The sequence below is a fragment of the Lissotriton vulgaris genome, chromosome 1_1, assembly GCF_964263255.1.
Source record: "Lissotriton vulgaris chromosome 1_1, aLisVul1.2, whole genome shotgun sequence".
Classification (NCBI taxonomy): domain Eukaryota; kingdom Metazoa; phylum Chordata; class Amphibia; order Caudata; family Salamandridae; genus Lissotriton; species Lissotriton vulgaris.
In genome coordinates, this window is record NC_141685.1 from 1,316,320,416 (window position 1) to 1,316,329,708 (window position 9,293).

Consider the following 9,293-nt stretch of genomic DNA (forward strand, 5'->3'; position numbering starts at 1 on the left):
CCCGCTCTTGGTGGAATCACGAGCGGCCGGGCAGCTGGAGACTGGCGGGCGGGTCCAGGCAGTAGCGATGATTCAGGCAGCAGGGTTTTGGCCAGAGATTGTCAATGCAGCAGCTAGGGCAGAAAGCGGTTCTGAAGAGTAGCCCATTGGCGATCATCTGTGAGTAACTGTAACACCCCTAAAGTCAGTATTTAGGGCACCCTTGAAACTTGATCCTCAGATCCCTGTGACCCAAGAAGAAGAGGACGAAGGAGACACTGTGCAGCCAAGCCTTGAAGACGACTACTGATTTGGCCCCAGTCCTACCAGCCTGTCTCCTGCTCAAAAACTCTGCAAAGAAGCTGACGCCTGTCACGTGGCCAGTGACTTCCAAGAAACCCAGGACGACTGCCACTCTTCAGCCAAAATCATATCTCCAGAGGACAGCGGCCCTGTCCAAAAGTAACTACACCAAGTCTCCCTAGAGATCCTGACCTTGTCTCCATCAGTGGCTGACCTCTCCAGGATTCCACAAAGTTGCCTGTGTTGCAGCCTCTATACAAAGGGTTCCCCTGACCGCAACTGGCTCCAACCACGAAAATCTTACATCAAAAGGTATCCCTGCATCCTCAGCTCTCTGGCCTTGGGGAGCCCAACCAATGGTGCCTAGACCTCCCCCAGCCCTCCAACGTACCTGCCCAGCCAGTGGTCACTTTCAGCCAGCCTCCTGGTCTGAGCCTGCCGCCTATTCGTACGACCGAGATTCCCCATTGAAATGCTTTGGGCGCCCGATGCTGATTTTTCACCCTGCAACCGGGCGCCCCTGTGACACTGGTGCTGTAGCTTTAGTGCTGAACAACAAAGAGTAACTGTGGGTCTAGACAAAATAATCCATGAAACAGTGTCTGATGAGTAACTCAATCCTGAATTTAATTATGTGACTGAAAAAAATGTGATTTAAGCACAGCGGGATGCTTCCATGTTTTGAAAGTACCCATCAGTTATCGTCCGGTACCGCCCTTGTCATCATCTGGGCCTCCTCACCCCAAGAAGAGTATTCTTGCAGCCACTTGTAGAATATAAAGTGGGTGCCCCAGTGTGTGGAATGTTTTTAGAAAGGTGACCAAGTACTGATAACTACAAAGCAGTGCGTAAAGAAAAATAATAGTGATAATAATGACTAGTGTCTGGCTAAATGTGAACTCTAAAATTGGAGAACCGGGAGGAAAAGTAATTTATTAGGTACCTCACATGTTTCCAATGTTTAAAAACCAGTGCGGAAATATAGTAGGTTTAGTAGATAGCTACTATATATATCATAAGGTCAACATGTTCCTGCAGTTAATGGACCCATAATGGTGTCCGCTGCTTTCTTCAGGACCATATCTCGCTACTGCTTAAGAACAGAATGAAATAACATATATTTACTTAACGTGTTACAAGTGTCACCTGAACGTCCTTGAGTAAATATGAGTCCTCCTAGGTACTACTGGAGAACCAGGTAATGAGAATTACACCATCAGACAAAGACATAGACAACACAAAAGACAAATAAAGATAAATGTCAATAGGGGTAACCACGTTTTTGTACATATTGGTAGTTTTTACCCCAAATGATGTCAAATGAGTACATCTTAGGCTTTCAATTTTAGCCCTAATCCGCTTACCTGTTAGGTAGGAGGAGAATGCTACGCCTCACCTGACTGCGGCTCAGGTTGGTAGAGCACCGCTCTAATAAGGGTGAAAAGCACAAACATAGGGAAGGTCACATACTAATAAAAACACATTCAGAGTTATCACCGATGTAACTGGTGACCATTAGTTTCATAAATAATATCTGGTTTCTATTACAAGAGATTCTCTCACATTGTAATGAAGATGAACGTTGCTCTATCTCACTACCAGTGATAACATCTTGCATTTGGTAACTGAGCAAGATTTGATAAAGACAAGTCCTATTCAAGGTCGCTTGTATTAGGGCGATACCGAGATCAGAGAGACCCCTTTTCAACATTACAATGTGAGAGAATCTCTTGTAATAGAAACCAGACATTATTTATGAAACTAATGGTCACCAGTTACATCGGTGATAACTCTGAATGTGTTTATATTAGTATGTGACCTTCCCTATGTTTGTGCTTTTCACCCTTATTAGAGCGGTGCTCTACCTACCTGAGCCGCAGCCAGGTGAGGCGTAGCATTCTCCTCCTACCTAACAGGTAAGCGGATTAGGGCTAAAATTGAAAGCCCAAGATGTACTCATTTGACATCATTTGGGGTAAACAATACAAATATGTACAAAAACGTGGTTACCCCTATTGACATTTATCTTTATTTGTCTTTTGTGTTGTCTATGTCTTTGTCTGATGGTGTAATTCTCATTACCTGGTTTTCCAGTAGTACCTAGGAGGACTCATATTTACTCAAGGACGTCCAGGTGACACTTGTAACACGTTAAGTAAATATATGTTATTTCATTCTGTTCTTAAGCAGTAGCGAGATATGGTCCTGAAGAAAGCAGCGGACACCATTATGGGTCCATTAACTGCAGGAACATGTTGACCTTATGATATATATAGTAGCTATCTGTTAAACCTACTATATTTCCGCACTGGTTTTTAAACATTGGAAACATGTGAGGTACCTAATAAATTACTTTTCCTCCCGGTTCTCCAATTTTAGAGTTCACATTTAGCCAGACACTAGTCATTATTATCACTATTATTTTTCTTTACGAACTGCTTTGTAGTTATCAGTACTTGGTCACCTTCCTGAAAACATTCCACACACTGGGGCACCCACTTTATATTCTACAAGTGGTTGCAAGAATACTCTCCTTGGTGTGAGGAGGCCCAGAAGATGACAAGGGCGGTACCGGACAATAACTGATGGGTACTTTCAAAATATGGAAGTATCCTGCTGTGCTTAAATCAAATTTTTTTCAGTTACATAATTTATTTCAGAATTGAGTTACTCATCAGACACTGTTTCATGGATTATTTTGTCTAGACCCACAGTTACTCTTTGTTGTTCAGACTGTCTTTCCTTGGGGGACGTATCTGTGTTTAGTCTTTAAATTATTTTCCCCTGGGACCCTCCTTTTGACCGGTTGTTGTTATGTAGCTTTAGTGCTGCCTTGTGGCCCCCCTATACTGATCTTAACCCCCTGGGTCTGTGCCCTGAAACCGCGGGTACTTACCTGCAAACCGTGCTTCTTCAAGGTGCCCCCAGTCTCCATTGATTTACATTGGGCCCAGTGACCTCTGCACCCAGCTGATCCAGTGCCGCTGGTGGTGCAGTACCTACCTTAAACTGAACCTCCCATAGCATTGTATTCTATCTATTGTGTACAACTATCTATCTTTCACATTGCTAAGTAGTACTGTTTATGACTGACACATACCAATGTATTTCTAAATTCTGTAAAGCATTTTTTCTGCCTTGCAGAACAATTCTTACTGCAATTTTTAAAGTGTTACTAATTTGAAAAGTGTTACTCACCTGCACTGAGTTTTTCTTGATTCTAGAAATAAAATAATCAAATAATAACTTTGTGGGTACTGTGGTGGGTCACGAACCAGCGCACAACCTTGTGCTTACGCCAGACAGAGTAAGCATGGTGAACTACATTTAGATTAAGTCTATCTGTGTTTACCATATTGTGTTTGCTTCCTCTGCATCTATTGCCTCACATTGTTTGTATTGTGTCAAAAGTGGACCGAAAGTATTGTCTCAATAGGAGACAACAGGAATCTAGACTAATCGAGTAGGTAGGAATGGGGGGAGTCCAAGGTAAAGGTTGTGTATGTGTGCAAATCCACTACTTAGAGTGAGCAGGCTCTAGACATTGTGCGGAGATGGGGACGACAGGTAGGAGTGCTAAGACCCAAAGCACAAACCTTTGTAAAATGAATGTGTATCAGAAAGAGGTCCTCTCATCCAGCCGCTCAACTCCTTCTCTAGCCCTTACTGTGCACGACCGAAGTTAAAACAAAGCCAGGGTATCTTTTTGCATGAGTGTATCATACTTTCCTCACTACACAGCATCAGTTAGAAATTTAAATAATAATAATAATAATCCACATTTGTAAAGCGCACAATCACCCGTAAGGGTCTCTAGGCGCTGGGGGCCGTCGGGAAGATTAAGCGAGCTGAGGAAACCTTTCTCCTGCTTCCAGTTAACTTTCAACCCGCTCCATGTGATGAGCATCGGGCAGACCCTGTTTCTGTTTCCCATGTGTGTGATTAAAAGAACAGAATTGGAGGCTGAGAAATCTAAACACAGCAATCAATTACTGAAAGGGACTTCTGCCCACACTATGGGGGTGATTACGATGGCGGTGAAACCCCCACCGGCAGCCTGCTGGTGGCGGTTTCACTGCCATCTCAAAGCACTTCTACACCCGCCATATTATGATGGTGGGCTGTGTGCTGACGGACGCAAAGTCGGTCCGCCACATGTCCGCCACAGGCAATCATTATGATTGCCTGACGGCCCCAGCAAGCATCTCTAAAATGGTGGCAGTGCCTAGCAGGCACCGTCCGCCAGATTAGGATGCTGCATCCCCGTCAGCCAGGGTATGGCGGTTCAAACGCCATTCACAGGCTGGTGGGGATGTACTTTGGGGTCCCGTAGTGGGCCCCCCTTCAGCAGAGGCACTCAGGTTTTGTACTTTTTTCCCTGCACCATGTAGCAGGCACCGCGTGGTGCCTGCCACGTAGTGCAGGGAAATGCAAAACATGCATTTTTACCATTGCAGTGGGTGCTGCAGCCAGCAACAGCCTCCGCAATGGTAAAATTGCACAATGCGACCGCCACAGTGGCGGTCAGATTGTAATTCCATGTGCGGGACCGCCGCCATATAGGTGGATGGCCCCGGGAAGATCGTCCATCCGCCATCGTAATGAGCCCCTATGGACCTTTAATATAGTTAAGTCACATGCAAATTTCTGAAACACAGGGTTTGGTTCACTACTGAGAATGGGAAAAAGCCTTTTTCTGGTACTTTTGACATGGAGAGATTAAGGAACTTACAAAAGTAGTTTAAAGGATTCTAGAAACAAACAGAGGCTGAACAGTGGCTGCGATATTTACAGTGGCACGAGGAGGTCAACAAACACCTATATGAATCCCAAATCTGTGCGATGAAATTTAACAAGGAAAAGCTGGAATACCAAATAAATCTTCTTAGGGGCTTAGGACCTGATTATGATGATGGTTGGACAAGCGTCCGACTGCCATCGCCACTGGAAGGTCACCGTCCGACAATGTATCAGCAGTCCCGCCTGCCCTATTAGAGAAAGACTGCTGTGCAGGCAGGCATAAAATGCCTTTTTCTACTGTGGCTTCTGCTGTGACCCACAAAAGAGCTGCAGCACAAGCTAAGGGACCCTTAAAGGAATGTAGAGAGACAACTTAAGGCAGTTCGCTGAACTAATATTTTTACTCTCCAATCTTGCACGGTTGTATCACGGAGCTACCCATATCTGGTGGGATGGCATGATTTGTGCCACCTTACCCCACTGAAATGTGCTCTTCTTTACCTAAAAGGCCCAAAAATTATTGTCATTCCTGGGTCACTTGCCAATACCATAAAGCTGAGAAAGAAATTTAGGGGCATATTACCAAGGGCCATTATCCCCGCATTAGCAGGATTTTTTCCCGCTAATGCAGCGATAATTCATGGCCCTATTACCAAGCTGTCGCTAATACCAGTTAGGGACAGCTTGTAGGTGATAGCGGGCATTTAGGGGCCCACTTTGCATGTCAGCATAATTATCGCTAATGACATGCAAAGTGGGTGTGCCAAGATGTTAGCGACTGAAAACAGTCGCTAACATTGCTATCTCCGATTACCAACTTTTGGAAATATTCGAGCTAAGCGCAAATATCTCCAAAAGCTAACGCCTGCCCTGAGCAGTTCTTAGCCATGTTATCCAATGGTAGGTGGATAGCATGGGTAAGAGCATTAGCTCGGTAATGCATGAATATCGCTGACTTTTCAGCGATATTCATGCATTTCGGCCGATTTTTATCGCTTAGGAGATAAACCTTGATAATAGCAAGGATCCTAAGCGATAAAAATAGGCGAAGCACGGCGATAAAGTTATTGCCGCTAACCAAGCATAGCGATAATTATCGCTTATGCTTGGTAATATGCCCCTTAAACTTCCCGCTCCTCACCCTCGTTCTAGGGGCCCCATTGTACACCTACAAATGGACTTTATAAAAATGCCTAGGTGTACTTCATATACTCATGTGCTAGTAACTGTCTGTAAGTTTTGAGAATGAGTGGAAGCATATCTGATTGCGAAAGCAGATTCCTTTACAATGGCATAGGGCTTACTTACTTCATTCCACGTTCTGGAATCCTGAGTTGCCTCCTGAGAGACTGAGGAACACTTTCATTTTATCAGTAGTGCAGGAGATTTGCAACGCTTTAGGGATCAATCAGCATTTCCACTTTGCCCATCACTTTGAGTCAGCCTGCAAAATAGAACAAAACAAAGGTACACTCAAGAACAAGATAGCAAAGATATGCTCTGAAACCCAATTGAAATGGCCTGATCCCTTGCCCCTAGCTCTGTGGTTCATCAGGGCCATACTAACACAGAAAACCAAACTGAGGGGCATATTATCAAGAACGGCGTTAAAATTATCGCCGTTTTAGCGGCAGGAAACTGCTACTAAAGCGGCGATAATGGGCTTGATTATATATGCCCTTGTGAATTCCCATAGACGCCCAGGTTCTGGTGTAAACCTGGGCTTCTATGGGAATTCTCAAGGTCATATTATCAAGCCCATTATCACCGCTTTAGCGGCAGTTTCCTGCCGCTAAAGCGGCGATAATTTTAAGGCTGTTCTTGATAAAATGCCCCCAAGTACCTACAATATAGTTCTGGTGTGCGCCACGATATTACCCTCCCATTTAAGATGCCAAATTAGACTTCCAATTGAATGATGATGTTGTCTTCTAGTACTGCAGAAATCTTATACGCTGTCCTTACAGTTTTAGTTTGCCAGAGCTGTTCCTGTGGTAACTACGCAAAATATCGAGTTAAAAATATCGACTTACATAAATATTGACTTCAAAATATAGAATGGACTAAATATCGAATGGACAGAATATAGTCAGCAAAAATATTGAATTTAAGGTAAGTAATATAATATCGATTTTTATAAATATAGAAAGTCAAAATATCGAAGTATATAATATAGGTTATTAAAATATATAGAATTTTTTATAATATCAATTTGTTTTGTATGTTAGTATATGTGTGAAAAGTGTATATTTTTTTGTAATTTATTTTAAGTAATGAAATTTATATTATTTAATTTTTGCGTAGTTTATTCTGAAGCTGGTTGTGGGTTTATAGGGGAATAGGGTGGAAAGTAATTTAATTATACTAAATAAAATATTTATTTTTAGAAAATAATTATTATTTTTAATTTAATTTTGCGTTTTAGTTCTGTAGCGGGTTGTGGGTTTATAGGGGAATAGGGTGGGAAGTAATTTAATTGTATTGAATTAAATATTTTAATTTATTTATTTGTATTTTATTTTGAATTAATTTTTAATTGGTAATTCATTAATTTTCAATTGGTAATTCGTTTTTATTAATTGAATAATTGATAATTATGTGAATTTTATAATTTATTTCCGAAGCGGGTTGTGGGTTTATAGAGGAATAGGGTGGGAAGTTAATTAATTGTAATTAATTAAATATTTCAATTTAGTTATTGGTATTTATTTTGAATTAATTGGTAATTCATTTTAATTGTTAATTAATCAATTGTTAATTGGTAATTAATTTGTTTTAATATGGAACTAATTTTAATAATTAATATTTATTTGTATTTTTAATTGATGAATTATTATATTATATTACATTGGTAATTACTTTTAATTACATTTTTATTGGTATTGATATTTAATTTATTTTTATTAATATATTAAATATTTACTTTCCCTACTGTTAAGCTCACTAGAGTGGGAATAGTAATTTTTACCCCTACGCTATCCAACGTTTTCCCTACTGTTGCACTCACTGGAGTGGGAATAGTAATTTTTACCCCTACGCTATCCAACGCTTTCCCTACTGTTGCACTCTCTGGAGTGGGAATAGTAATTTTTACCTCTACGCTATCCAACACTTTCCCTACTGTTGCACTCATTGGAGTGGGAATAGTAATTTTTACCCCTACGCTATCCAACGCTTTCCCTTCTGTTGCACTCTCTGGAGTGGGAATAGTAATTGTTACCCCTACGCTATCCAACGCTTTCCCTACTGTTGCACTCACTGGAGTGGTTATAGTAAATTTTACCCTCCCGCTATCCTACGGTCAAAATATTGTATGTTTTTCATTAATATTATGTTAATGTATATATATGTGTATATATGTTTAAAAAAATAAAATTGTATGGTTTTTTTAAAGCTTAAATTAATAATTGTATAATTTTAAGGTTATTTAAGTATTTTTAAGTATGTTTTAGTTAATTATTTTTAATATTTCATTTATTTTATATTACTTTTAAGACATTTAAAAAAATTCGATATTTTGACTAACTATATTTTTTTAAACAATATTTTTGATTCGATATTTTTGTACTTACCTGTTTGTAGATAGGAATTCAATATTTTTGTATTTGAAATTTAACCTCGATATTTTTGTAAGTCTATATTTTTGAAATCGATATTATGTCAGTGATCCGTTCCTGTTGCTACCCTGCCGCCTGCCAGTGGGTCAGCTCACCAGGGCCCACCCTATTCCTCTGCACCACCTCAGCCCATTACCCTCATCATTACCATCTCCACTCAAGGTAATCATAGCCTCCTGTAGGTGTAGTCGAACTGTGTTTACTGTTTGTGTTTGCCTGCTCTGCATGAATTGTCTTGCATTGTTTGCAATCTGTTATATGTGCACTGGCGTTCTCGTCTAGGTAGGAAACAACAGGAATCTAGACTGTTTGGGTAGGTAGTGAGAATTTGAATCAGTTTTCCTGTATGCCTTAATTATTCCCTATAAACAAGGGTGGCCTTGGTCTCCTGGACCTCAAACTATACTGCCTGCTGGGTCTGTTGCAATACGCCGCTCTATAGTGCGAGGATGGCATTAACTGGGAAAAGAAACTGCTATCGGGCTCCACCGAGTTGGCTGAGCTCCCTAAGTGTCTTATGTGTGGCCGTGAACTTCTGGTGAGTGCTCCCTTTGGTGTCTCCCAAGTGGCACTGGCATGAGAATGGGCAGTTGCGCAGGTGTTGAGATGGGTGCCATATGCCAAACGCCTTCCAATTTGGTAGCTGCACCATTT